Source organism: Perna viridis, chromosome 10, assembly GCF_037379345.1.
Source record: "Perna viridis isolate PV_CMFRI_1.1 ecotype Kerala chromosome 10, ASM3737934v1, whole genome shotgun sequence".
In the NCBI taxonomy this organism is placed as follows: domain Eukaryota; kingdom Metazoa; phylum Mollusca; class Bivalvia; order Mytilida; family Mytilidae; genus Perna; species Perna viridis.
This window is the reverse complement of record NC_142454.1, coordinates 8,190,213-8,203,937: the sequence shown is the minus strand read 5'-3', so window position 1 is coordinate 8,203,937 and position 13,725 is coordinate 8,190,213. Positions and strand designations below refer to the sequence as shown.

Here is a 13,725-nt window from a genome sequence, read left to right as displayed (position 1 = left end):
GAGAGAAATAGTACAACTCATCAATATTTTGCATAAGATTAACTACAAAATCCATTCTTGATACAATTTAAGTTCAGGAAAGTGAATTCAAAAGTCTTCTGAAACCATGTGGGCTTGTAAGGTAGTAACATTTCCTGGAATTGGTAGTGATCTGAAGAGATGATGACACGGTGTAACGTAGCATAATCATAAGCTTCATACAAAATATCAGACTTCTTTTACGCTTATAGCAGTTGACAAAGGTCAAAGTTAAGTTGGGTAAAACGTCAAAGTATTGTTCAGTGAGAGTAATAGTGCTACTGACTTTAATTGAAGGACACGAATCAATTATCATTATCAAGATTCAAACCAAATGTTAAATCACTCAATTTGATCCAAACTCATGCGGAATGAAGCTTTTTTGTGGTCTTTAACACTAAGGCCATGGAAGTTTTATGAGGTGGACTTAGGCTAACGGATATAGTTATGTCCCTTGACCTAGATCGGAGTAACACTTTACGATTTATTATTCTCCAGCTGAGAATTTTTTTAAAAGATGGACACAAACAGGAAAACTGAAGGGTAAATGAGCAGAACAGGTTCAATGCTGTATATATCACCCTCAAGCGGGGATTTAAAATACTCGTTTCGTTTATTTCAAAGGAAAGAGGCCATGTATAAGAGAATTAGCATAATCTGGAAATAAGGACTAATTCCAGAAATCAGACAAAACACCAAAAACAACACCTATTGAGGCATCCTAGCACATAACATGAGTAACATGAAAGCATGGTTATAAAATGGGAATTTTTCTTCACCGATTTTTCGTAATAAAACTCAGCCAAACCTTACTGTTATATTAGAAATTCTTTTATTAATTCTGTAAATTGAATACTTTTAAATAGGTTTCAACATCATATAACATGCGTTTTCAAGTACATTGTAAAATAAATGCCCACACATGAATATGATTTATTGCTACTGTCAGTAACTTCAAATGAATTGAATGTCATCATTGCTAAAATTGAGAAAAATAAATGCTAATAACAATAAAAAGAACGTGTAAAATGATTTTTGGTGATAAGATCTGCATTGAAGACTGTTTAGAGACTTTTATATTTAATCTGCACAGACATACATTTTTTATGTTGGGAATTTTACTGAATCTTGTGTATTTACATTTTATGGAATCGCACTGACATAATGAAAGATAAAAAAGAACGGCTATGGTGAAACGTAACAAATGCATCAGCGTATAACTTAAATACAAAATAGTAAATACCTTCAAAGATCATCAAAAGGTCTTCAATAAGTATAAACACGTAAGCTCTGGTAGGCCCCGACAACAAAGTAATACAATCCACGGGAAGTCTTCAAAATCAAACTAAAAAGTAATATAACGACACAACGACACATTAATTACCATCATCTCCTGACTGTGGACAGGCGCATATATATATATTTATTGTCTTGCTAGACAAATCAAAGTGCTGAGGCACTGACGCAAGGAAGATCTCATAAATATTCATGTAACCAAATAGCAAGCTAAATAAACCGATCAAAAACTTAGTCATTTTCAAGAGAACCGTCTGTTTTAATGAAATGCATATAAATACTGCTCGTTTATTGATGTATTTGTGGATCTTCTTTTCTTTTATTGCTTTTGGTATTTCTGGCTGTGTACGTTTATGTCACCAAATTTCTTGACATTTTACACCTAAACCAGCATCTCTTCAAAACTATGAAAAAATCCACACTTTGAAATTTCGGGTTGGAGATGCATGAAGTAGAAATGAATCCTGTGGACTAAACTATACACTTTTTTACAATAAATAATTATCTTTATGATTCTTTCAATTCAAACAAGGATACAAACTCTTGCTATCAAAACTACTATGCAGTTTAAAGATTTTTAAAATAAAAAAAAACTTTATTTTAACTCAGTTATTTTAGCAAATTAAGATTCCAATCAAGATGGAAAGTCAAGGATAAAGAGATGTATTGAACACAGGAAATATTATGTCTTTCTTTATAACAAATGCACTTTGAATATAAATCCATCTTGTCTACTTTCCAAAACAAAAAGGTTACTAGTGAACCCATACCCCATGTGTACCACTTTTTACGATGAATCATATATTGCCCTTAAGCAGAGTGTTATATACCTGTCTGCCTTCAATAATTTATGTGCATTTCTTTCATTTTTTTCTGCATGATTGTTTCACCAATATGTATTATATTAAAATACAAGTAACTCTTATGTTTTGCCAACAAATATGTACTACAAAATCAGACTTCATATTTGTAGTTTTTCTTAAGAGATGCTGACATGTACCAGCACTTGAGAATCATGAACTTTGTTTCATGCCTAAACAGTTTCCCAGCACAAAGTCCATTTTGCTTTTGCTTTCTTCTGGCTACATCTAGTGAAACTTTAAAAGGGATTACCACTGAAAAGAAATCAAGGAAAAAAATGATAACAGTGCCTTTGATAATTGCAATATGTTACAATATGTAAATGCATAAAAATTATACATGTATTTTAGCCACATCATATGTAAGTACAAAAACCTCCTCTTGAAGAGAAATATTCTTACATGTACTTATAATTGTGTCCAAAATCAGGCAAAAATAGAGGTTGTGTGGTTATCATTGTCCCAGGTTTTTACTGGTTTTTAAGCCACCTAGTCAGTACTGGTTGATTGAAATTCTGCAAACAGTATTTCTGTAACATTATAATTTCTGTCCAACATTATAAAAAGTTAATACAATAAATATATATTATATTTTAGTGTTCTGAAATGTTATTCTTAAAATATCTCTATCAGCTGTCTTAATTAAGAAAAAAATAAACACTTTTTTCTCTAAAATACTTCAAATTTATCTTAAATAAAACATAAACTTTACAAAAATGTAGTACAGTGTACTTCATGAGCACATCTTTGTTTCAATAACTCTTAATAACAGGTAACATAAGTAAGGGTAGAATAGGTTACTTTCCACCTGACTGACAGGTGGTTATTGATAAACAACATCCCCTCAAAACCAGGAAGATCATTAAAGTAGTTTGAAGTGGTGAGTTTAAAGCAATAAAATAAAGTCATTTCATGTACTAGACAAAACTTCTAAATACAGAAACTGGAAAGTTTACTAATGATATTTCTTTAAGGCTTCTTCCATGTATGGTTTCTAGTTACCTGATGATTTATAATGATGTCTGGACCCAGCATTTAAAAATATCTGGATCCATCTCCGTATGTTGAATTATTTATGAGCAATGAGCAATCAATGTCACACTGTAAAGTATATAACAAATTTGATACATGTATTATTATATTACAAATATCATAATTTCATGTATGAAACCTTTAATTAAGACTGTACTGTATATGCCAGTAACCATAGTTAGAGCACATGCATTTTTGTAGTTTTCAGTATAAATTTCCTGTTCACAGACATACAAATGTAAACTGCAAATTTTACTAAGACATATGGCAACTGTTGTACACTAGCCCTGTTTACTGTAGACCTATCACCAGTTCTGAAAATTTTTAATCATTGTGTACATTGGAAGAATATGATTAAACTTATGTATACCTTCACTTACCTAATACATTGTACATGTATGAATGTCCCTGAAAATCAGCTCTTAGGAAAGGTCTACTTTTGGGTGCCTTGATATCCATCAGATTTTCAACCCACTTTCATGGACATAGAATTTCTAACCTGAATGGCTGTGTCTTTCATGTGTCATGAAAATCCTGTATCTAACTCTAAGATCTGCATTCTAAATGCATATCTTGACAATGCACTAAAAAGAACTATATTGATAATTTATTATGACTTACATGTATTGGATATGATATACATGTACATTCCATACTGAATATTACATTCCAAAATCTGTATCACATGCGGTATCAACACAAGACTCCTATGTCAACCCACTTAGGGCTATTGGTCGCGGGGTGATATAAGTCGAGGATTGATACCGCATCAGATACAGATTTTTGCATGTCATGTACATTAAAACATATGCTACATGTACATTTGTATGTTTATTCATATACATTATACTTCAAGTGTGTTCTATGTAGGGTGTGATATATGGTATGCAATATAGGTCTAGTGGTGTGATATAGGGTATGCAATGTAGGTCTAGAGATGTGTTATAGGGTATGCAATATAGGTCTAGGGGTGCGATATAGGGTATGCAATATACATTTTTGTAGGTCTAGGGGTGTGATATATGGTATGTCATATACCCGGTAGGTCTAAGGGTGTGATATATGGTATGCCATATAGGTCCAGGGGTGTGATATAGCGTATGCCATATATATGTAGGTCTAGTGGAGTGATATGCAGTATATGATGTGCATATCATAATGTATGACTAAGGGTGCGATATAGTCCAGCGGTGTGATACAGGGTATGCGATATACATGTAGGTCTAAGGGTGTGATATACAGTATGCCATGTAAGTCTAGGGATGTGATATACATTTGTACAGTATGCAATATAGGTACACGAAATAGGTCTAGGCTTGTAATTTAGGATACGCGATATAAGTCTAGGGGTGTGATATAGGATTGAAAATTTGAGAATGGGGCAATTTCTAATACAATCAAAATGTAATAAATCATTTTCAACATTTTTAGGAAAATTTTCAGCAGGAATGTCATAAGCGGGGACTCTTTATGCTCTAAAAGTTTGTTTGACTACATATAAATACCTAATTTTTACTAGATATCCCTCTTTTTGGTAGATCAAGATCAACTACTGAATGCGATGAATATGCCACATGGCCTCATCCCAATCTAATTCAGATTAGATTTTAATTGCTCCCCTTTTTTTCTTTGTCGCATTACTTAATGTGACAAAGAAAAAAGGGGGAGAAATTAAGCTCTTATTTTGATTACATTGCCTTTCATTCTTACCTTTGAAACAGACATTGTTTATGTTTCTGCTTTGAAATCATATTAATTTAACAATTCCATGATTCGAATGTTTATTTGCTAGTTTAAATACTTCATATTGTTTGCTACATGTACATTTGTATGTTTATTCATATACATGTACACATTGCTTGCATTTCAAATTCCTGGGATCAAATCAAACACACATGTATTTAACAGTACAATGTGTATAAAATATAGAGCAACTTGAAAACTCTTAGAATATGTAAAAATATTTTTTTTTTATCAAAATTGTACATAAAAATACCTGTAATTTACAAACAGTACACATAGAACACTTTCAAACCTTCAGGATCTGGCAAAAGTGGATCCACACACTTTGAAAATGAGGGGTGGCAGCTTGGGTTCCTCAGAAAAAGGGGGGTGCTAGGGCATTATTTGCCATTTTTGTCAATTTTACACATGAAAAGTATAATTTTCCCCACAAAAAGGAGGGATGCCAACTCCCCCACTACCCCCACCCTCACTGTAATCATAAACATTAAAACTATACTTACGTTTTTTGTACATCACAAATAGCGTACATTGCAGCTCCGTAAATCCGTTATTAGAAGATCCCGACATAAAAATGCTTTAATTTTCAGTTTTCTATATAGGTGACTCTAGCAACTGCGATTTATAACACTTTGTGCAGCAGTTCCTCTATAGTCACAGTAGTAACATTGGCACCTAAAACAAAACAAAAATATATTACACTAGTTTATAATAATAGGAATCAGTTTCAGTAAGCCCCTTGACTAGTAAAAGCCTTGTGACCACTCCACTACCAAAACTGATGCAAATGACCAATCCAGAACATATTTTTGTCAAACTTCTTGTAAATCCGATGGGACCACTCTGTAACATAAACAAAACTTCCTTCGTCTGTTTTGGGCATTAATGTCGAATTGTGACTACAAACAAGACCATTGGTCTCATGACCGATCTTTAGGGAGTGTTTTTGGAACAAAGATTGATACAAAATACCACGGAGACAGGCAATAAACGTAATCTGAAAGTAAGAGAATCGCTTCGACTTCTGTGACGGACTTGCACTCAACTTTGAGAGGTAAATACGTATAAAAATGATGACATTTTTCATAACGATGTGAGTGATTAACAGAACATGCATTTAACTGTTGATTCCGTTATTTGTATAACAATTTGATAGCTAGAAATCAATTAGTTTTCGTTTCTTCCAAGCACTCACCTTTGTAACGGTGGTCGATCCGCCATCTTTAAAAGACCATTCCACATCAGGTACACGACAATGATTATGGCGTCAGTACTTTGATATTAGTCACTGGTCCTGCCGACGGCATATTGTTTTCGGGTATTGGAGGTACCGTGTTTGACCTGCGTCAGGTCAATTCGAAAAAAAAACAGTCCTGCTAAATAATACAAAATTCAAATAGTATAAAATAAGCATATAATCATAGAAATATTGCAATTCAGCAAATATTAAAAAAAGCTTTGATGTCATAATACTTCCATTTCTTACGAAAAATAAAGCATCACATATTGATCGGCGGCGGAGCGATATACTAACGTAAATTTGCAAGGTGGAAAAGGGGAGGGTAAAGAGAACAGACCGTGGAATATTTAGGCCGTTCCATGTGGCAATATCCCACTTCCGGTTGAATTCCACTTGCCGACGATCTCTTAGTCAAGTTCAGGCTATAAATGGCCTTCCTTGACAAAAATCGACCTAGATAAATCCGTATGAATGTGACTTCTTGTGACCTTAATCCGCGCATGTGCTTGAAGGATCGCCTCTTAAATAACAAATCTGATTGCAAAGCGAAAGTGGTTATTCAACAGTAAGGAAGACCGACGGACTCAAGCAAAAAGAATATGACGCAAGGATCCTTTGGAAATTTACCTATTGTGACATAATTTTGCTCAAATATGGTCACTATTATTTGAAAACTAATCAAGAAGTAGATGAAATAAAATGAAAACAAGACACGTGCTTATCTGTGTGTCCCTTATTGTTATTTTTTTACCAAGATTAAAGTATTTTTAACCCAGGTGAATGTCCTGTCGACGCTCTTCGGAAGTAATGGCGAAAAATAATTAGATCAGAGCTAGCGATCTTAAAAAAACGTTGTTTTCACAATATTCTGTAGGTATTATCGACATTTATTGCTACAATTGCATCACTTCTAACTTATTTCATTTAATTAGCAAAATTTAGTAGAATCAAAACTGAACAAATTTGGCAGCTAATGCAGCTTTAAAGCTGCATTAGCGGTCATTTTCGTAATTTTTTGTTTCTGTTGAAATATGCCTTAACTTTGAATTATTTATACTGAATTGTACTTTTCCAGTATAATTTCATTTGATATCTGGTGATCTTAATTTGCTGTAAGGGTCGCTTCTTTAAAAAAAAGTCTGATTTCAATTTCAAATCGAAAGTGGTTAATCAACGGCAAGTAAGACCGATGGACTCAAGCCGTAATAGATTAAAAGTTCGAATAAAACACAATGATCCTTTTAAAATTTACGTATTGTGATATAATGTGGCAGTAATTGTCAATACTCATTTGATAACTAATCAAGAAATAGATGAAATGAAATGCAAACAAGACACGTGCATACCTGTGTATCCCTTATTGTTTTATTTTTCACCAAGGATAAAGTATTTTTAACCCAGGTGAATGTCCTTTCGGTAATCTTCGGAAGTAATGGCGAAAAATAATTATATCAGAGATATCGATCTTCTTTGATTAAAAAACGTTGTTTTCACAATAATCTGTAGGTATTATCGACATTTATTGCTTCAATTGCATTACTACAAATTTATTTCATTTGATGAGCAAAATTCAGTAGAATCAGAACTGAACAAATTTGGCAGCTAATGCAGCTTTCAGCTTAAATGTCGGATAATGTATTCAAAATACATGTATCACAGTTTTATTAGCGAATGTGGTGTATGGTAAGATCACCGAAAATATTTGTACATTCAACATACCAAGTTTGCAAATTGTAATTAATGATTTTTTTAATGTACAAGTGTAGTGTGTTCTCCGGTTATTCTTTTGTTATCATTCATGTATTTAGCAGTGGCGTTAGCAATGTTTCTAAAATTCTCATACTTGGCATTTACAACATCACACTTTTCACCCACTAACTTTTTAATTTGTTCATTATCTGCTGAAATCTTTTCAATGTTTCTGTTCTGATCACTCACAACCAATTGAAAGGGGGGGGGGGAGGAGGCTATAGCTGTTGCTACAGCTTCTGATATAACTGATTTTAGTTCATCTTTTAATTCAGATATAAGTTCATTCTTGATTTCTAGTACAACAGATGAAATTATTGCTTTGATAACATTTGGTTGTGTGACTGTTTTCTGGACCAGATCTGTCATGTTAAAAGATTCACCTTGTGTTTTGAATGTAACATGGGGACTGTTCGACTAATCGTGACCTGTCATACCTTCGCGAGACACCGAAGACGATCTTGGTCTAGTTGCACGGGGTTTCATACCATCATTTGAGTGGACAACTGACGCTTACGTGAATGACTTCTACCTCTTACATGCAGTTTGTCATTGTCATTTGTGTCGTGTGGCACTACATTTGAAAGCGGTGTGTCGGCCATATTGTTTTTTATACTTGTATTTGTACAACTACAGGTACACTCTCTTTCAAAAAACAGGACCCAAACTGACGCACAAAACACCAAAAATCACAAAATTATGAGTCTATAACAGGTTAGACAGAATAATCTATATCGTTTAAAAACCAACATCACATAAAAAAGCCTCAATGCACATAATCGCCCTCCGTACCTTTTACCACACGTTCATGGTTGCCGTCATAACCTCAGAAACATACAGTGTAGTATCTGTCAGTTACATGGATGGCCTTAATTTTAAAATGATATGGGCCATAAACTCAAAATCAAATAAGAGCGTTTCTTTAGTAGTTAGTAAAATCATATCAAAATCTCATAACAATTGATCAACCATTGATCAACTACAAACTCATCGCACGAAAAACCAAGTGAATATGGACGACGACACATACGCCGCCGATGGTGACGCCGCTGTCAGCACCATACCAATATACAATATTTTACGGTGACACTATTACATTAAATATATACATATATTTAGGCTAATTTAGGGGTTTGGGAATAATCAATTTTCAATTCCCTAAAAAGCCTGTCAATTATTCTTCCTTAGGACCAACTTGGTAGTGTGTGATTTGCTAAGAATTTACATCTATAAGGTCTTTGTTTTTACATTAGTCCTAGTTAAACAGTTCTATAGCAAAAGAGAATGAAACTGCATAATGGAAAAAAATTCCCACTTACAGACATGTACTCAACAGATAACATTCGAAATTCTTATGAAACAAAATTACAATACCAGTATATGAAGGACTTTAAGACTAAATGTATAAAATATATCCAGAGGCAGTGCCGGTATCGTTTGGTTTCAGAACCAACGTAACATGTATGTACATTCAGCATTTCAAAACACTGTCATTGACTTTTCTTTAGAATCTCTACTTCATTAAATCCTGTAAATCTTCACAATTTAATAAAACATAGTTATTTTTACGTGTGTAGTATTAATGTCTTGATATTAAACAAAACCTTTATCCTTTTAGCAGAAAAGCGATTCATCCATATTTGACTATCTGTAAATATAATAAAAGAAAAAGAGTACACATTTATTTTTATACTTTACAAAAACAATCAAAAATGTTTTTTAAAAACATGTAGTTGTATATCAATGCCTGCATTTGTTGATTGAGTGTTACTCTACATCTATAATCATATACAGTAAATCTAACTGCGATTCAGAATCAATGTCTATTGAATATTCTAAGAAAAACATCATCTGACATCCCTATGGCTATAGAACATTTTTAAAGAACATTGAATGTGCAATGTATTTTATCTTGCATGCATATATGTGTACAATATCATAATAAAATTAGCTCAGACCATCGCCATCAAAACAATAAAATATCTCTAGCGCCGAATCCCAAGAGATTTGGCCGTGGACTGTCTAGAATTAATACATTGTAGCTGTTTAGTCTTTGCATATTTGGTTTTCATTGTATTCTGAATTTGGTGTCACCATTATGACTTGTAACATGAATCTTCTTTTTTCCTTTGATCTTTTTATGGAATAACATAGAGACGACAAGCATGTACCAAAATGTATGCTCTAAATTGAAGCAACCAAATAATATTGCATGAAAGGTCACATGGGCCTATATAATGCAATGAGGAAACAGCCATGAAATAACCAAAACACTAAAACCAATATTGCATGGGTAAGCTCCGCCTCTTTGGGAAAAGATTACGCCTACAAAAAAGCACACATACAAATGTCAATTTTATTAGGTTTCATATAATAAAATACAAATCTTTAAATCTCTGCAGGTTTTCTTTGCCAGACAGAGAACAAAAAATATAATGTCTACTCATTAATTTAAAGATAGAACCGAAAAAATACACAATTCTTTACTTTTGAAACATATTAGCAAAAAAAAAAAACAACCCCCAAGTTGAACATAATGCATCGAAATGAAATTTTGCTCAAATACAGAGCTAAAAGTTAGTAAAAGTTGAAGTTGCAATTTGAAAATTGAACTACCCCTTTAGTATTTGTAACGTCTTTAAGGATTTCTGGTGTGGTCCGTTGACGTTTTATCGGTGGGATGGCCAACACGCTCGAATTTTCACTAGTCGCTTCAACGCTAGCATTTTCCTTGAAAATGGTCGCCACTGCAATTTCGGTGGAATCTTGAGGCGGATTAGCGTAAATCAGTCTAATTCAATTAAAAAATACACACCTGAAAGAGAACCAAATCATCGCTTTCTACATTTTCAATGTCAAGCCAATCTGGTAGAGAGAATGCGTCTGCCATACTGCCTACTGTGCGGGTTATTAGATTTTCCCGCCAAACGTTATTTTTTTCTGCACGGACTGTCATGGACGTGTCATTCATGTTACAAATCATTTATAGCAACGCCTTCCTCGTTAGCCAAATAAACTTCTCACGCTGCGCGTTCGAAAGTTTATTTGTCTAACTCGGAATACTATGCTATAAATATAACTTGTTTCATTTCAAAAGGATGAAATAAAAATAAATCCCTACCCACCGACCACACAAAATTACAGAATGGTGATCGGAAACATAACTTTATTTTTTTTTCGGACTTGGAGATTTGGCATGCACCAATAAGTTGACTTACCTATCTGTCTCACATGCACTTAAAACTGTTGAATTTATCCCGAAAAGTATTTTGCTTGGTCAAAGATTCAACAAATGCTGTAGGCTGTTCAATATAAGCGTGCAGATCACATAATGGATCACTAGATCACGGATCAATGAATTGAACGAATGATTTTGTTTGTTTGTTGGGGTTTAACGCCCGAGCAGCATTGAACGAATGAACGTGGTCACGTGACCACTATAATTTACCCCGAATACACCATGGCCCACATTCACGGTTATGACTATGCTCGGGGACTGTGTAAACGCTTCGATGCTTTACACCATCCGTATGATAGCCTAGGGCGTTAAGAAACCCCTCAGTTCGGCATGAATTGCAAATACCACATATGAGTACAAACCGGGTCTAACAGCATTGAGTATATCTGTTAGAACGAAAACAAAAAATAAAGCAAGTTTAGGAATAGTCAGCTGATGGTCAGCATCTCTCATATCGTGCAAATGATTGGCTAAAACTGTGTTACGAAAGATTTTTGGGGATTTTAGTGGATTATATCCACAAAGACAGTCGAATTGTCAACAGGCGCGTAACTTTTGCCTGCACTTACTTTGCCATTTTTTTTTGAGATAAAATACATCCCGGAGAGGCATAAATGATGGTCTAAAACGATATCTCCGCGGAGCTTCGGGGAGGGGGGGGGCTTGGTCCCCTTATCAGGGCTCCGCCCTGGACCTGCTGGGGGCCTTAAGCGGGCCCAGACCCCCTGCCGTAATTTTGCCTACACTTCAATTTGGCCTCAGCTACGCGCCTGGTCAACTGAATTATCTGCAAGATGCAACGATGTGAAATGAAGGATGTAACGGAAAGTGCTATAATTTTCAACTTTATTGTTATAGTGTTATTTAATAATTGAAAGACAAATGGTAGTGACATGGAAATAAATGTTTGTTTCTTCGTATAAGAAATCTGTATATTTCCAATGCACTCAATTTAAAGGAGCTAGTGATAAAATCCACAAAGACCCAAGTATTTTTGAGAAGAGATTGAAAGGAAAACGGTATTATTTATTTTCCTATAGCCGACAATACTAACCTTTTCAAGTTTTCCAGTAATTTCTAATTAAAACTAGGACTCAAAAAACATTTTTTGTTTTAATACTTTCATCTAGAGATTAAAAAAATCACCATGGGAAGAAAGATTGACCATCTTTTTTTTCAACCACCATCAAAAGTTTGAAGGTACCGGAAGTTTTGCATTTTTTTGGGTTCCGCACTCATCTGTAATATGCAGTCTTTTTAAAATTTCATGAACTCTGCATTTTGAAGGATAAAAAATTAAACTTAATTTTTTAAAAACTTTAATCCTTTAAAAATATGAGAGAGAAAAACCATCATTACAAACTTTGCCAGTACACCTACCAGTCCTTCCGAAGTTCTACTTCCTTTAATCTGAATAGGGCACACGATTAGTCAACCTAATGCAGGGAAATAATTACTACTATTTTCCCTATTGGAGCATCGATTAGTGGTACCAGTATCGTATTGCATATCCCTGAGTGGGTGTACGTCAAAACATGGATGCTATAAAAATATAGTGCATTTTCTTTTTGCCTCTCTACAAACTAATATTTTGTCAAAAGATATGAACAATGACTTATAAAATAGAGCAAACATCACACTGTAAGATGAAGAACTTTTTTAAAAGAAAATCTAACATAATATCATAAAAATGTTCCACTGAAAAGGTTGGTTTGGTGAGTGCAAAACGAAAGTGAAAGTAGGGAAAATGGCTATTTATAGTTCGAGACTACTTTTCTGTCCGATCTTCGTGGACTCACCCTATTTTCTTTGCGGGAAATTATTTTTTCACATGTCCTTAGAAATGCTACATAAGTGAAAGTTTTATTGAATCAATTTACATATTTTTTAAAAAATCCTAAAAATATGCACTTCACTATAGAAGTCTATGGGAAAATTAATACGATACTGAGACCTAGTAAGCCAGTTTTTCAAGTAAAGTTGGATATTCAGCAAGTGGTCTTTACCAGCTGAAAAAGTAGTACCCCAATGCAGGTAACACTTTTAAGGTGAATTAGCCAACTTTTGAACCTGATTTTTTATGGTAGCTCTGGTTTTTTGCATTTATGGTTAATCTTTACCAAATTTGGAAATGCATTTTGTTTTCATGAATTTGTAGGATATCAATTCAATAAAATTATTATCTTGACTATTTATGATGAGCATATCTATATTCAGGTAACCTAAAGCAAGTAATACTCCTGCATAAAGGATAGTTTTCAAGTTACAACACATTTTAAGTATGTGGTTAGGACTTGAAAATAGTCATTTTCCATACATTGCCTCTTATATATGAAAAAATGAATATTTTTTTAATTTTTTGTTTTTCTTTCAAATAAATAGCTAAAATGAGTTGCCATATAACTGTGTGGTTGATTTAAACACAGAAATGTCACAAAAGTCATCAGCCAATTTTTTAGTGGACTTTTTTTATTGGTTCAAATGGACAGATTCTAATGCGGCAAGAAAAATAATTGTATTTTTTCATATAAAAACTGAATTTTTTCAAA

The 13,725-nt window shown here is 33.7% G+C and overlaps 1 long non-coding RNA gene across 2 annotated transcripts; it reads right to left on the bottom strand.

Moving 5' to 3' along the window:
- Positions 1-845: 845 nt before the first annotated feature.
- LOC148604383 (uncharacterized) lies at positions 846-6,483 on the bottom strand. 2 transcript variants are annotated; one of them, XR_015916186.1, is made up of 5 exons: positions 6,145-6,483; positions 3,587-5,624; positions 3,177-3,275; positions 2,315-2,429; positions 846-1,363 (listed from the first exon to the last, which is right to left on the bottom strand). It is a non-coding gene; the product is annotated as an uncharacterized LOC148604383 (long non-coding RNA). The 2 variants fall into 2 exon arrangements; XR_015916185.1 differs by lacking the exon at positions 3,177-3,275.
- Between the last annotated feature and the right edge of the window lie 7,242 nt (positions 6,484-13,725).